The 16,099-nt window shown below is 32.8% G+C and overlaps 2 long non-coding RNA genes across 2 annotated transcripts; one reads left to right on the top strand and one right to left on the bottom strand.

Annotated features, from left to right (window-relative positions):
• The first annotated feature begins 1,373 nt into the window (after positions 1-1,373).
• LOC140755766 (uncharacterized) lies at positions 1,374-3,010 on the top strand. Its single transcript, XR_012103836.1, has 2 exons — positions 1,374-1,567; positions 2,571-3,010. It is a non-coding gene; the product is annotated as an uncharacterized LOC140755766 (long non-coding RNA).
• Positions 3,011-3,907: 897 nt separating this feature from the next.
• On the bottom strand, positions 3,908-8,136 carry LOC140755765 (uncharacterized). The gene is made up of 3 exons (XR_012103835.1): positions 7,974-8,136; positions 7,142-7,310; positions 3,908-6,843 (listed from the first exon to the last, which is right to left on the bottom strand). It is a non-coding gene; the product is annotated as an uncharacterized LOC140755765 (long non-coding RNA).
• Positions 8,137-16,099: the final 7,963 nt, after the last annotated feature.

Genomic DNA, 16,099 nt, shown 5'->3' with positions numbered 1-16,099 from the left:
AAAAAGTAAAGATCGATTAATTTGGAAAAGGACAAGGATCAGGGAAGTTTAGGAAAATATAGATAAATAGGAAAGGAATATAAGTATTAAGTAATTATCAAAGGTTGATATTGTTTGTAGATAAATAAGATGCTAAGATTGAATATATTTGTGGATTATCAAATATTAATAGGGTAGTAATACAAAGAGGAAAAGGAACACGGAGAGAAATAAGGCTTTGCAACAAGGAAGAGCGGTCATAAAGTGGACAAGCAAAAAATATATGATTTAAATCCCCCTCATCAACACCACAAGGACACATTGCGTTATTAACAATACTAATTCTAGCTAGATGTTTGGGAGAACAGACATGACCTAGTCGTGAACGTATCAAAATAGATGTAACTTTTTTACCAAGTTTAACCCTAGAGAACCACGGTTTAGCTGGAATGTTAGGTTGAATAAGTGCATAAAATCTACCTTTAAATTTACAAGTTTGAAACCAAATTTCATTCCATGATTCTCGAAGGTAAACCTTAGGCAAGGTGAGTAAATCATAAGTATAATTGATGTATGGACAAATATCACCACATTCTATAGCATCAGTCGCAATCTCGTCAGCCCTAACATTTCCTTTGATGCCGCAATGACTAGGTATCCATGCAAATGATACCTCAGTATGATTAATGGAACAATTTAAAAGTAATTTTCTAATTTCCATAATTGGAGGACAATTTTTAGCTTTAAGTGGAAATTTAGCTAAAGCTTGTAAAGAACTTAAAGAATCAGTAAATATGACGGCTCTCCTTAATTTCATGAGTAATACATACTCCAAAGCCTTCAATAAACCGAAACACTCGCCTGTAAAAACAGAAGATTCTGGTGGTAATTTAACTTTCTGTACAATCTCATACTGCTGATGATACACACCCACACCCACGCATCCAGCGTTTGACTTTTTTGATGCATCCGTATAAGGGTCAGGACCAAATTTTTGACGGATTCAGAAAAACTGAAGTGTCCGACTCATAAGTGACAAAAACTTGCGTACTTTACACGCCTAAAAATAATTTGGCATATTTTATAATAATATCTTATGTTACTGTTAACAGTCTCATTCATCAAATAACTTAATTTGAAGCTTAAATTCTTTAAAAATAATATAATATCGAACTCTTTATATTTTTGCTCCATACAAAATACGCATGTCCTTGCTTGACTACCTAAGAATATTTTGGCCGAAGTTTTTGTTTGACGTAAGCTAGCATTCATACCTTGATATTATTAAATCCTTATAAACACCAGTAATCGTTTTCATTAACAATAGCACAATAACCATTGATAATATAGTTTTTACAATTATTTTTACATACGTCCCAAAATAATTTCCATTGTAACACACCTGTTGTGCGACGCTATTATGTCCAAACCAAAAACCAGATTTAGGATTTAGTTGATTATTTAAGTATGGCAACATTGGCTTCAAGTATTGGCAACAACATTTTGGATAAACCGCCATGTTTTTTAAATGTCAGTTGACATTTTGTTTGTGTAGTCAGCGCGTGTCGTTAAGATTTCCGGACTTTAGGTGAGTAAAACTTTAATATTTTTTATGATTTTCTAGAAATTGAATTATATTTATTCATTCCTGTTATCTTTATTGTTAAATAGGAAGCAGAAGTGTTCAATTAATGGTTCAGTTTGTTAATAATTGCAAGTATTAGGTTATGTCGTGAACAATTTTCATTCCATTGTGCGATTTGTGACACGAAATTGTGCGACGTGTCACAAGGGAAATTACTAAAGTTATGTTTACAATAATTCTTATGTCATTAACGAATTTAGTATTTTATTCGAAAATGTTTAAATATATTAACTTACTACATTATTTTAAATTACTACGCCAGAGGCCTAAAGGAGGGTACCTATTGTATTAGTTGGTATGTTTTGAGATGCTACTGGGTCTTATTAAAATTCTCATAATTTTGTATTTTATTAATAGTTATTTTTTGCCACATTTGTTGTCACGTTATATTTCTTGCCTGTTCCGATGTTTGTAAATCTCAGTATTTTTTTCATCTCAAGCATGTTTATTAATAAATTTAAAATAGATAGGGTACCTACTTTTTGGGACTCGTAATTTAAGAAAAAAAGTTTTTCTATAAAAGGTTTTGCTTAGTCTTAGCTTTTCTTAGTTTTTATTTATTCTTAGCGAGCTTGCTCATGAGGCGATTCGTGCGATTTGCAATTTCTACTTACTAAAAATGAAAATTGTCCTTGCGTCGCGTCGGTCAAATTGCATCACATCGCGTCATCAGCAAGCTCGCTTAGGCTCAAAACTCAGTTTTATAATGCATTAAAGTATTAGACTCTTTAATTTCTTGGGAATATGATTTAACGCCTCCGCTGGCCGTCTGGCCGCTGCCTTTTGATGAGTTTTTAGCCTTAAAAGTATGTTCATTGCAACAGTGAAAATTATTTTAAATAATTCTGATAGGTTTATGTTTTTTCTCGATTCTTCGTGTGAAGTTAAGCAAGTCAAATTAGCAGTTAATGTTATTTGTCAAGACCGAGTACCTTTTTCTTTTCAGATGCCTTTATCATCCGCTGAGCGATGTCGAAAGTACCGGGAGAAACTAAAAAGGGAAAATCCCCAAAAATTTGAAGAAATTAAGAAGAAAAACTTGGAAAGAACGAAAGCTAAAAAACGAAAAATAGGCGATATGAGCGAAAATGAAAAACAAGATGTGAGAAAACAATGGAGAGATGCTAAACGTAAAAAACTTAACATAAATGAACCAGTGGCAATCGAATGTAAAAGAGAACGTCGTTGCTATCGTTTATATCGTGTATATCGTCGTTGCTATATTTTATAGGATACAATTAAGTAAGTAAAGTTGTTAATAAAAGCAGTAAATGGACCAATGACTATTTAATTGTATAAGAATTTTGAATGTTTAAAATTATTGTTGTAAGTGTAAGAAAAAACAAGCAGTGTTTTAGTTTTCGATTTATTAAATTTTTCTTGAAAGATGTTTTTTTTTTATATTCCACTTTTCTTAAAATCTTATGACTATTTGCACACACCCTTATAATTCTATTGTGCTACATTTATTTTCCAGTGTGACATATTCCGTTGTGATTTCCGTTGTGCAATTACGTCAAAAATTTGGTCCTGACCCATAAATAGAATGCCAGCCATTCCAATTAGTTGCCAGAACGTTATTAATTTGTTTATCTATTTCTTTACTGTATTTATTTACACCAATATTGGAACATATATTTGGAGATATGGTTATACACTTATAGTCGTATTTATAAACAGGTAAAGTAACTGACCGGAATGTTGGAGATGATAAAGATTTAAATTTTTGATAACTATTAACAATACAGGTTTTATGTTTCCAAAAAGTTGATTTATGAACATTTTGTGACAAAATTTGTAATATAGGAAATAAAGGATGTTCAGAAAACTGTAAAGATCTAAATATGAAACGATCTGATAAGTACTGACGTCTTAAACGCAGAGGAGGATCATTACATTCAACTTGTAAGGCGTTTATTGGCACAGAACACCTATACTCCTAACGGAGAAGAACGACGACTTCATACAAAAAACGCGATGCCACAGTTAGCAACGCCATCTAGAGTTAGCCCCCAGTAAACCGAGCGTAATATTTAAGCGGGAAATTTGAATAATTTTGAGTGGGGAATTTGAAAAATTATGAGCGGGAAATTTGAATAATTATGAGCGGGAAATTTGAAAATACATTTCAAATTACTTTTTGAATTATTACGTAATGTAGGCACTTTTACCCGTAAAATATAAGCATAACAAAACTGTTTTACAATGCTTATATTTTACAGATAAAAGTGCCTACATTACGTTTAAAATATGGGAAGAAAGTAAAATAAAACATTTTTAAAATATGCTCCAAAATTATATTGAAATTAAAGTACTGTTTTAAGAAATACAGTTCACGTGTTTGCCTGTCTTTACAGTAAATGTAGACTTACGGGTGTAAAATTTATAACTCAAAACTTAAATTGGGATTTATTGCTAAAACCTTTGAATAATGCAAATCATTTTAATTGCATTTGACATGATCTTATCATACAAATATAAAGGCTCTAGTATGTTAAGCGTATGAAATATGCACTCGCGTTTGATGAAGGGTTTTTATTATTCTTCATCAAATAGATATACTAATGAAACTTGTCTCTATCCTATCCGATCTATCTAATAAGGGATTAATGAGAATGACAAGCCTTATCGATTTATTTCTCTCTGTACATATTTAAGATAACTTTTTAAAATTTAAATAATATCTAGCTATCTAGTCCAGTTAGTAGGGGAAAAAACTTTTGCCATACAAAAGACGGTGGAGTAACAACTCTTTTAAGGTGATAGAACTGCTTGTGGTTCGATTACGACACCTAGCGCCACACCTTTTTTTGTCTAGTAACAGCAGTGTTGAGCTCTGTTGTATTCTGATTTGAAGAGTGTGGTGAAGGAGCTGTTGTGTTCTGGTTTGAAGAGTGTGGTAAGGTATGCATACTTTTCCAAGGCCTTCCAACTTAGTCCTGGGCAGCAGTGCATCTGTGGCCAACCTCTGCTAGGAATCTAATCTTATACAGGGTTGATAACTGACATCCATGAGCGACAGTAGCCACTTACTATTAGGTATATTATAAACAAAATTATATAATATGTTGTTTAGGTATGTATTCTGATGTAAAATTCAAATTCGTGAACTTGAGGAGTGACCGTTCCGACCGCCACATCTGTATTATACCCCAATGGTTGATGCTACGACTAAATCATTCAATTAATACTTGAAGAGAAAATTTTACATTTCTTATTGTTTGGACATTATTTTTGCAAGTCTCACGTGTATCGAATGATAGCAGTGTAAACATGAAAATTTGATCACAGATTACAATTTATTGGAACAAATATCACTATATTATTTTTAACGCTCTTTTACACCAAAATAAGATTACATGGCAGAATATTCCAAATTAATTACTAGGTGGTGGTAATTTAGAATACATTTCGCCATATAATCCTATTTTGATGTAAGAAAGTGGTATGTAATGTTATTTATTCCAATAAAAATTGTAATTTGTGAACAAATTTTAATCTTTATGCTGCTATAACTCAATACATGTGAGACCAAAAATTGTTGAAACAATAAATGTGTATTTGTTTTTTCACTTACAGTTTGTTTTGAACCTCTTTGTAGTAGGATCAACTGTTGAAGTATTATATTGAAGAATACAGAATTTAGCACCTTTCATCCAAGGCGGCGGTCCGAGCGGGCACTACTCAGGTCACAAATTTGAATTTTTCATCAAAGTACAAACCTTAACAACATATGTAAAAATTGTCACTAAACCACCTTTTGTATGGCAAAAATCCCCACTGACTGGAGTAATCCATAAACTCAATATCATTTGTTTTGAGAATATTTGCAATAATGGAAATCGTAAGAAACAAGAAGTATATTTTTAGGCGCAATTTCCTACGTTCACCCCAAACTGACACCTACAAAAAATATATAAGTTATTATTAGCTATTTATTTCATATCAGAATTACCAAATGGTCAAATTAGTGGAACATACCTTAAATAAATTGACCCCAATTATGTGTGTGTGTATGGGAATATTTTTTTTTACAAAAAATAATAAATAAGGTACAAGACAACCTTTAATTTTCCAAATCTGTAATCATAAACATATGCATAACAACGTTTCATAACTTAGTGACAAAATATTGCAATTGTACGCATTGACTATATAATTTGACGGTATTAGACTCCACGAATTCGGAACACGTGATTTAAATTCGATACCTTGTTTTCTTATTATGAGCTTCAATGAGCATGTACTGTACTCTTAATGATATGTAATTCATCAAAAAGTTGACGGATGGAGTACATCCAGCTCCATCGCAAATCGAAAAGGGCCAGGGACCTTTTCGATTTGCAGAAGAGGGCAAACGCCGTCAGCACGACAAAGGGCGTTTGCCCTCGTTGAACCCCTTTTCGGTAAACTTTTCAATAAATTACAGCCATTCCTCGAGGATATAGACATCACATTATACTATAAGATAACTAAGTACAGAGTCTAAATCACATGTTCCAAATTAGTGCAGTCGAATGCCGTCAAATCACATAGCCAACATGCGTATCCGATGAGTTATGAAACGAAAAATAATTCATATGCACTTAATATCCATGATTGGTTTTAATTATTTAAGGTGTGTTCCACCAATTAAACCATTTTATAATTCTGATTTGTAAAAATAGCATACTAATGTATAAAAAAATAAATATTTTTGGTAGGTGTCACTTCATGGATCAGTGTGAAAAATCACCCCCAAAAATATACTTATTGTATCTTACGATTTTCCATATCACATATAATCTGAAAAAAAAATATGGAGCTTATGGATAGACATACATATACTGTTACATAATTTACAAATATAAACAGTTTAAATTTCATAAAGATATCTTAAATAAGTACTGAAAAAAAATCGTTAATGGTTGTCGCCCTGATAACTCCCTTCCTATAAGGGCAAGGGACAAGATTAATTGGTATAACTATTTTAGATAAAGAACAATAAAAACAAGGCAAGAACCCTTCATCTGGTGCGAGTGCACTTTTCACAAGCATAATCTAGTAGATCCATTTCTTTTATTTGATCTTTAAAATATTAATTTAACAGAAACAGTTGTGTGGGTTATTGTAGCAGATGTTGAGGGATAGTTAGTGAGATCTCTGAAGGCAACTCTTTGTACAGGATTAACCACTTCAGCTGCGGCAATAGTTGGTTCACAGTCAGTTGTAGGACTAGCCTGAAAACAAAAAATAAAAAATATGTATTCCTTGGTATAGCTTAAGTATATACACAATTACAAGTGAAGAGCTTCCAAAGAACCTTTTTGTACAGATTTAAGTTTTAAATATTATAATTTATTTTTAAAAATTACCTGATTTTTGAGATCATCCAACCTGATTAGTTTCCAGTATAAAATACAAAAAGGTAAGGTATAAAACTACATAAAGATACTCACAATACCATTTAGGACAAAAGACATGAATATGGAGGTGATTGGTTTTATATATTTATATCAAATTAGAGCAACAACTTACATGATACATTGAAATAGCATCTCTATTCGATTGCTGTTTAGACTCGTCTACAAAATCTGCATCTTGAAAATGCTTCTGACATAGCATTCTGTGCTCAGAATGAAGTTTATGTAGCAATGTAAGCGTAGGTGCCCTTTCCAGGAAAATAAACTTTGCCCAATGTTCACAGCTGTGAATGAAACATAAGTTACCAAATTATTATTTGTATACAACTGTTCAGAAAAGCAAATTAAGAGGACAATGTTTTTAGGGTTAAAGTATATAAATATTAAAGTATGTAAGCAAGTTTCCTTAGCTCATCACAAGTGACAGATGCAAAATCAACCCTCGAGATATAAAAGGATTAAGTTACATGCATGTTCGGAAAGACTAAAATAGGCTCTCCAATAATCTGTATGAATAATGGTGTCTTTCAAACATATATTTATATGTGTAATGCCAATAAACCAGGACTATTTTATTTGGTGCTCCAAGGTTCACATAACTCTATTTATAGCATAGGATGTAACTGAGAGTCATATTAGCGTCTTACTAGCTTACTACTTAAATTTGACGATTGCTAATATTCACAATAAACGGATTAAAAATCGGCTAAAGTGATGAAGTTGTCTAATGTGTATATTATTATGTAAAGATATAATATTTATGTGAACATTGCGCACACGGTTTTTGATAGTGGAATATTTTTGTATTACACGGTTTTACAGTAATTTATGTTTTTAGCGTAGGAGTTATTTAGGAAAATGATTTACTTATATACAAAATTAGCACGAAGAATCATAGAATTAAAGGTTTGATAAAATGGCTTCTAGCGATCATGTTAGGCACTTACCGGCTAAGTTCCTCAAAGTTACACCAGGCTTCAGAAATCGGAACAATTTAACATTATCTAAAGCTGGCGAACACCCACACTTAAAACATTTCCTTTTGGTCTCTCTATCTGCCATTGCAAATAAAATAACTACTTAACTAATAGTCCTGTCTCGAAAATAATAACCACGGATTACGAGCGGAGTTACAAACTCAACACACGAAATCGGTTCACTGGATTATGACTGCACTTTTAAAACACATAAAAGGAGGAACACAAGCTCGACTCAACGTTGTAGCGAATTAAAAATGCAAGGAATTATGTCACACAGGGTATTACGCCGGAGGACATAAGACGCCATATTGTTTATTTTGTTTTTTTTTTAATCTCCTGAGATGTTACTATACACAAAAATATTAAGAATATAAAGTATATTTAAAATGGCAACAAAATTGAGCCCCCGTAGGTATAACCATTGCACTTACCTAGTTGACCCCCCCTGTTTATTGGACTCGACTTCATGCAACAACAGAATAACATTGTATATTTAGTTTGAGGTTGACAATTTCACAAATTGACAATCCTGACATTTCTAAACTTCTATGACTTTTGACATTACACACTAATGCACAGATAATCGAATTTTGATGAGTAGGTATATGCCATAGACTACACACGCTTATTACTTTAGGCTCGGGGCGCGTAGTCTTCATTATGCTAATATAATATATTGACGATTAGAATTTATAAATTAATAAAAATTCTAAATTAAAATTTTAATTTAGAAGCCGAATTTTATTCCAATTCATCATTGTTAGCATAACAATGATAAACATAAAATTAGCTATTATCGTAAAAAAAATATTGCGAGTAACATTTTGTAGTGGCGAAATTCGTCTCATCCGACTACTATATTTACTCGGCCAACCGATTAGCACGGACTAAATCATTTTTTTAATAATAATTATAATGAATACACATGGAAATGTTATCGTCGTTAATAAGAAGCTTGGATATTAACGATATCATATTTTTATAACGTTACATTAAAGTAATAAGTGACTCATTTGATACTACAGTTTAAAAACAGATGCGGGTAGGTGAAGTGGGGACGACACCTTAGCGGCGCTCGAATTAACAGAGAGCGACATTCTGGTCGGAGACTTCAGCAAGAGCAGTCGAATAACGAAGACACTTGTGTAGTTATAATACTTCTAATCACTAGTGTGAACTTACTTACGTATAATTGTTATATCGTTACTCTGTACCGTTTATGTGACTATATTATTACATGATTACATGACTTCAAGACCTTCAAGACCTTCAAGATGACTTTGATTTCATCAGAAGTGTACAAGAACAGAACCAGCTCACAATCATGGACGGCGATTCGTAAGTACGAACATACCTGACACAGGAATAAAAACCGTGAGTTAAAACATTATTTTGTCATATGTGAATTCATCTTGGTAGAATAAGTAAAAATGGGGGTAGATAAATGTCGTTGATGTAAGGGCAAACTCATTTGAATTAAGAAAATGGATAGATTGAGACTAGTAATTCAATGAAATGTTAATACCCTCTGAAAATGATATACTTAAATTTTGTGAACAAACTTTACTCTTATCAAATTACTTGTTAACATTGTAAACTGAGGTGTTTACTTCAAAATAAGTGCATTTTCTGTGAAGAAGTGTCTAAAAGTAATTTTGCAAGGCAGTTCTTGTGGTAAATCTGTCCATTTGGTTAAAGTCTGTGGTGTAAAAAGTAAATCCTAATTGTTCTAAAGTTACACCTACTTTGAAATATATAGAAATACACGTACTTATGAAAATATTTTATGGATCTTTAATCTTAAATGTCAGGCTTTATAGATATGGGAACCTAATGGTTGTTAATATAGGCTAATGTACGCCAGAAATTGCATACATGTTAGATTTGAATTTATTTTTGATAACTTTTAATGTTTCAAACTGAGTTTACGTATATGCGTTTGTTATTATTGTATGGAAGGGACTATGCGGTAGCAACAAACGCAGTTACAAAGTACAGTATACCTACTTGATATAAGTGACACGTTTATTAAGTTGCAAAATTTTGATTATTCATAATTGTACAGAAATGTATAATATCTACGTGGTACATATTTAACTGCCTGCAAATAAGTATCACGACCACGGTATTGAGTGGCTGAGTGGACCCACGAGGGAAATGGTAAATGAGTTTAAGGTTTATTGTTTTTTTTTGGATATTAATTGACTATATTTAAAAATAAACTTGCATTCACATCTACATTGTTCACATTTTCATTTTATAAATCAATGAAAGTTTCCTTTTGATTTCATATACTTGATACGTAATTGTTATGAAAGAAGCATACGTACGTTGCCAAATTTAGCTTTCCATCAATTCTAGGCGAACTCACGCAGTACTGTGTACTACTGTGTTTTGACTCCCATAAAGTATAAATGCACATTAGTTAATGATCTATAAGAAAACTGAGAAACTAATGCGCAGCGGTCTTTGGAATATTATATATAAAAAAACAATCTCCCATTTTACTTCTGACTGACTCACTTATACAGAATATTAAATGTCTGTTTTAAATTTATGCAACGTTTCGTTTTGTTTTAATATTTCTTTACATCTCGTAATTTTAAACCTTTGAATTTGAATTTGAATTTGACACTTTACACGTCCTTTTGGTTTGAAAATTGGGCACTATCAAATACTGGTAAATGAAGTTTGTACCTTAAACGTTGAGACGCTTAGACTATCGATATTATCAATTATGTGAGCCACTTACGAAATGATAAACGGGATCCACTTTGTATGGGATTGAGAATAAATTATTTTAAGTAAAATAATAATAATAATAAATTGATGCTTTTATAACTTGAGCTTAGTTCTATTTACAATTTACAGCAAACAAGTTACAGCAATTAAGTTATTATACGTATTAAGTGAGAAACGGTCACTGAAGCCTACATAAATTTAGATAGTCTTTTGTATACCTACCATATTTAAAATGAGTCTTGCCTGCGACTTTGTTCATGTGGATTCAGAATATAATTTGAATTGCATTTTTAAAACGAGTCTTGCCTGCGACTTTGTTCATGTGGATTCAAAATATAATTTGAATTATACAATGCCCTCTGTCAAGATCACGGAGCACGTTGGTAATGTGGAATTCTCCATTACCTGGACATCAACTTCGTAGTTTTGGTTTTAATGCATTTTCAAACATACAAACCGACAGACAAAAATTTTTATTTTTGAAATATATTCGATGTAAACACGTAAAGATTTCATTCTTATTATATGTATATCATAGCCAAATGAATAATAATGTTGTTTAATAATGTAATCAAATAAAAGCATAGGTACATTTCGATGGGATTTTCTTATACAATAATTTACTTTTCATATAAATTTCATACGGTTCACAATTGCGTCATGTCTAGGTTTTCTCTATAGAAACATCGAGCGTCTTCTTGAGAGTGTTGGTTGTAAATGATACATATTATATTAATATAATCTATACTGATATTACGCACTAATATAATTTTTATTACAAACTATATAAAAGTCAGGTGAAGCCGAGGCGTTTGAAATATATATAATCAATATGAATTGTTCGGTAATAAGGTGTATCATACGATAGTTTGACTAACTGTTTGTTTGGCTGGCTGGTATAAAATCATGATCAACTTTAATAGACCTTTTTCAGGTCATAGAAATTTTAGGTTGTGATTGATAAGGAGCCACATGTTATGTAAAACAGTTATAGTTTTAAATCTGACTATAGTGATGAGACAAAATTAGAATTGGACAAGATTATTAAAATCATGTCATGGCATAAGTATTTCAAAATTTTTAAATACATCTGACCGTTCAAAGTAGGTAAAAATCGAATTCAAATATTCCGTTACATATATACAGGTCAAGTTAATAAAAGCGTGGCAAAAATAAAAGCGTGTTTAAAAAAATCTTTTATCAGTTGTAGACACAAATAAGTATAGTTAAATAATGGCCGGTTTCTGAAGTAATTTTTCTTGGTAGGTAGTTTACGAGTATGTATTCAATAACACTATCCGTTTGATAACTACCTACGAGGCTTCCGAGGAACTCAATGTAAGACAAGGTCTGTTTAAACTCCGTTTAGATTAACGGACCATTTTTAGATGTTTAGATTAACGGACCATTTTGTTTATAATTTCCATAACATTATTTGATTTTTTTTTAAACAACGACGTTTTGCGTAATGTCTAGCAAATCTTCCTTAGTATAATGCATAACTTTTACAGTAAAATAGCCCAAACTATAACTTTTTTATGGGAATCTTAATTTAAAACTTTTGGTGAAATAAAAAAAAAATAAAAAAAAAGTTAAGTAGTTAAGCTTATTACACAATTGACAAGTATGTCGCTGACGTGAACGCATGGGTCCTTTGCTTTATTAATTAAATTTTGAAATTCATGTAATAGTATGTATTATTATAACTGAATATAAATTCAATTTAATGTACCTAATGAAATTTATTTCTGACTTTCAAAAGTGGGTTATATGGCCCTACTTTGAAAGAAATAATTTGAATTTGTGATAAATAACGTAAAAAATTGGGTTCATACAACTTATCACGTGTTATATTGTGTGAAATTCATGGTTTGTTTACCATTATTTAGTCTTTAACTTTGATATCATTCATTTCAAATATTCACGATATATTATTACCTATTTTGATACTGCTTCATCAGTTGATAAAAGACGTACGTTGAAAGGCAACTATCTGTATAAAATAACATTGTAATAATTAAAAGAAGTAGTAATAAAATAATGTTATAATAGTATTTTGAGTCGCACAGATTCATTTAGTTGCCAACTATAGATCTATCTATCTATTAGTATAACAGTTATTGAACAGGTTGTTGAACATTCCGAAATGGACTAATAAGATAAACGTCGTTATTCTGATGCGTAACCTTATCGAATCAATAGTTGTTGGAGATTTAACTATTGGACTTAGAATCCAGGCATAAGTAAAGTGGGCAGCTAGATGTTGTCATTACTGTAGGTGTAGGAAACTTTGTGGTTTGATTTTTATTTATCTGGAGTTAAGATGGATTAGTGCAGATGCCTCGAGCAGTGTGATGTTCGCGGGTGTCTCTTGGTGATGCATATGGTTGGGTTGACCCAAGGCATCGAGTACCTTGAACACATTAAGTGAATATTGCATTTTTAGAGTAAATTTGAGTTGAGCACTGGCCGAATGTTATCGTAAACAAGGTATAAAAACTGCGGTGATACATGACTAGAGTGATCCTATATGAACATTGCCTAGTTATAACCGTGTTTTTTATTATTTAACAATGGTCTAATGCATTCGCTTCAATACCTGTCGCGCATATGACATTTATGTAAAGAGTCCTTATGAACTATGCCTGCAACAGAAATCCGTGGTGAACACTGTTGGGGCAGATTTATAACCTAGGTAATACACAACTAGTGTGATTCTATATGAACATCACCTAGTTTAAGCCTTGGTTCGGATCAACAGTTCGGGCCTTTTACATGCGAGTCGGTATTGCAAGAAAATGCGTATAGTTTAAGCCATGTTTTTGATAAACAGTTCGGGCCTCTTACGTGCGAGTCGGTATTACAAGAAAATGTGTAACTCTTCTGGACTTAGGCATTAAACAACTGGTTTTCTTTTGCAGCTCTTGCATCAGACCATACACGATCGAGGACGAACGTGTGAGCAGGACGGCCGAATGTTATCGTCGTTAATAAGAAGCTTGGATATTAACGATATCATATTTTTATAACGTTACATTAAAGTAATAAGTGACTCATTTGATACTACAGTTTAAAAACAGATGCGGGTAGGTGAAGTGGGGACGACACCTTAGCGGCGCTCGAATTAACAGAGAGCGACATTCTGGTCGGAGACTTCAGCAAGAGCAGTCGAATAACGAAGACACTTGTGTAGTTATAATACTTCTAATCACTAGTGTGAACTTACTTACGTATAATTGTTATATCGTTACTCTGTACCGTTTATGTGACTATATTATTACATGATTACATGACTTCAAGACCTTCAAGACCTTCAAGATGACTTTGATTTCAGAAAATTACTTAAAAATCTTAATCTGAGCTTAATCTTTAAATATCCTTCAGATTCTATTTGACTTAATCAGATCAACCCCAAATTTGACAACTGGCTCAGTGATATTTGTGTAAAAATGTAAATAAATAAAGACAGATGATAACATTAAAAAACGTGTTACAAACTAATTAATTTTCCGCGTTAACATTGCCATTAATGTTACCAGGTACTGCCTAAAAAGTTCTCTTAGGCCAAAACTGTTGGGGGTATATTTGGCGGGCCTAACAGCCGATACTAGTACTTTAAGTAAGTTATTTGAGATACAAGATACTTTTTGAGATATAAGCGGTTTCTGAAATACTCACAGACTTTTGAAATGCTATAAAATACGTATATTCTAAATATATAGATACCTATACCAGAAAACATAATAATAATGTAAGTAACACCACCATATCAAGAACGATAAGACAGGTTTTCATAGAAATTATGAAAATCGGTTGGTTGGTTTATCGTCTCCGCCCAAAATAGCTCAATAACTATGAAAAATTAAAGGATAAATACAGGTTTCCTCCGTGGCCCATTGCACGTAACGTGCTCAAGTGCATGCAACCCATTTTTTTGCAATCCATCACAGTCTATTTTTGTCCATTCCCTCGCCTGCGAAGGAAAAATTTAGTAGCTATATAAGTATATCACAAAAGGCTTCAACGAATATATTTAACAGGTGTGCACTACCCTTAGTATGACTTTTTACGTTTGATTGAAAACGGTCACCGCTTACGTTTTCGCTCAAACAACGCCGTCATGAACAGCATAGTTAAGTGCAAGGGCGTCGCCAATTTTTCAATAAAATTGTTTATAATTATTAGGGTAAATTTAATTATTGGTGTATTAGTGTAAGGAAGACTTCATTTGGGTTGACACTTTTTCATTGGTAGGCATTTGGTAGGTATAATTTTTGAAGTATTTTTTTCTAGACGCGCATGCAGACCACCTTTTTTTTTTTTGAGGGGGAACCTTCAAAACGTACCCGACGACGTGGGAGCGACGCCGGGTTATGTGTTTTTACCGCACTAAAACCCCCCCGGTGACCGTCCTCAACGCTTGTTGGAGAACTCCGGGATCTCCAACGGAATACAGCCGGAGCCCTCCAAGCGCGATGCCTAACGGGCTCTACCCTGGGGGAGCAGTTTTCGCTCCTCCCACACCATGTAGTGTTTACGACGGTATGCGACCACACATACCGCCGTCCTTCCCGGGGTCGCTTGCTGGACGGTTCGATCTCCCACTCTTGCCGCCCGCAATCCCGTAAGCCCCCTTTTAGTCGCCTCATTCGACAGGCAGGGGATACCGTAGCCCTATTCTAGTCCCGGAACTACAGGGACAGTATGCAGACCACCTAACGGTAAGTGGCTACTGCCGCTCATGGACATCTGTAACCAACCACAGATAGGATTAGATTTCTACCTGAGGTCGGCCGCAGATGCGCCGCTACCTTCAAACTAAAACACAGCCGCGGTTAACATCACGGTTATTAGGTAGAAATAGATGAGGCGATGGTGCCGCCGGAGTCGAACTATAAAGGGTTCTACCACCTACAAAAATTGATTCATATTGCATTCTTACATTATTTATTACTTTATTAGAGTTAGCATAGATCGTGAAATCGACGCGGAAGCCCTGATAAAAATATTACGTAATTAGTAAAAGATAATACTTAGTATTTACAAATCGTATTATGAATTGAAAGTATCTTATAATAATCTAAATTACAAAATTGCAATTAATTTGGTATACTAACCATGATATAACAGATTCTATTACATGAAAATATCCACATCTCTGCGTTTCGACAATGTTAAAAGTGTTCCACTGTAGAAGTTATGATTGTAAATAATGTAAATACTTATTTATTAGTGTCAATTATTGTAGATAGTTACCTACAAGACATAATTGTTAAAACACATCTGGCACGAATTGTACTTATTGATTTTAAAGATTGACAAAATTATAACTGGTGATTTGTCATCAAAAT

This window comes from Epargyreus clarus, unplaced genomic scaffold (genome assembly GCF_041222505.1).
Source record: "Epargyreus clarus isolate Ecla_fem2 unplaced genomic scaffold, WU_Ecla_fem_2.2 ptg000034l, whole genome shotgun sequence".
Lineage (NCBI taxonomy): Eukaryota > Metazoa > Arthropoda > Insecta > Lepidoptera > Hesperiidae > Epargyreus > Epargyreus clarus.
This window is presented reverse-complemented; position numbering and strand designations above follow the sequence as displayed.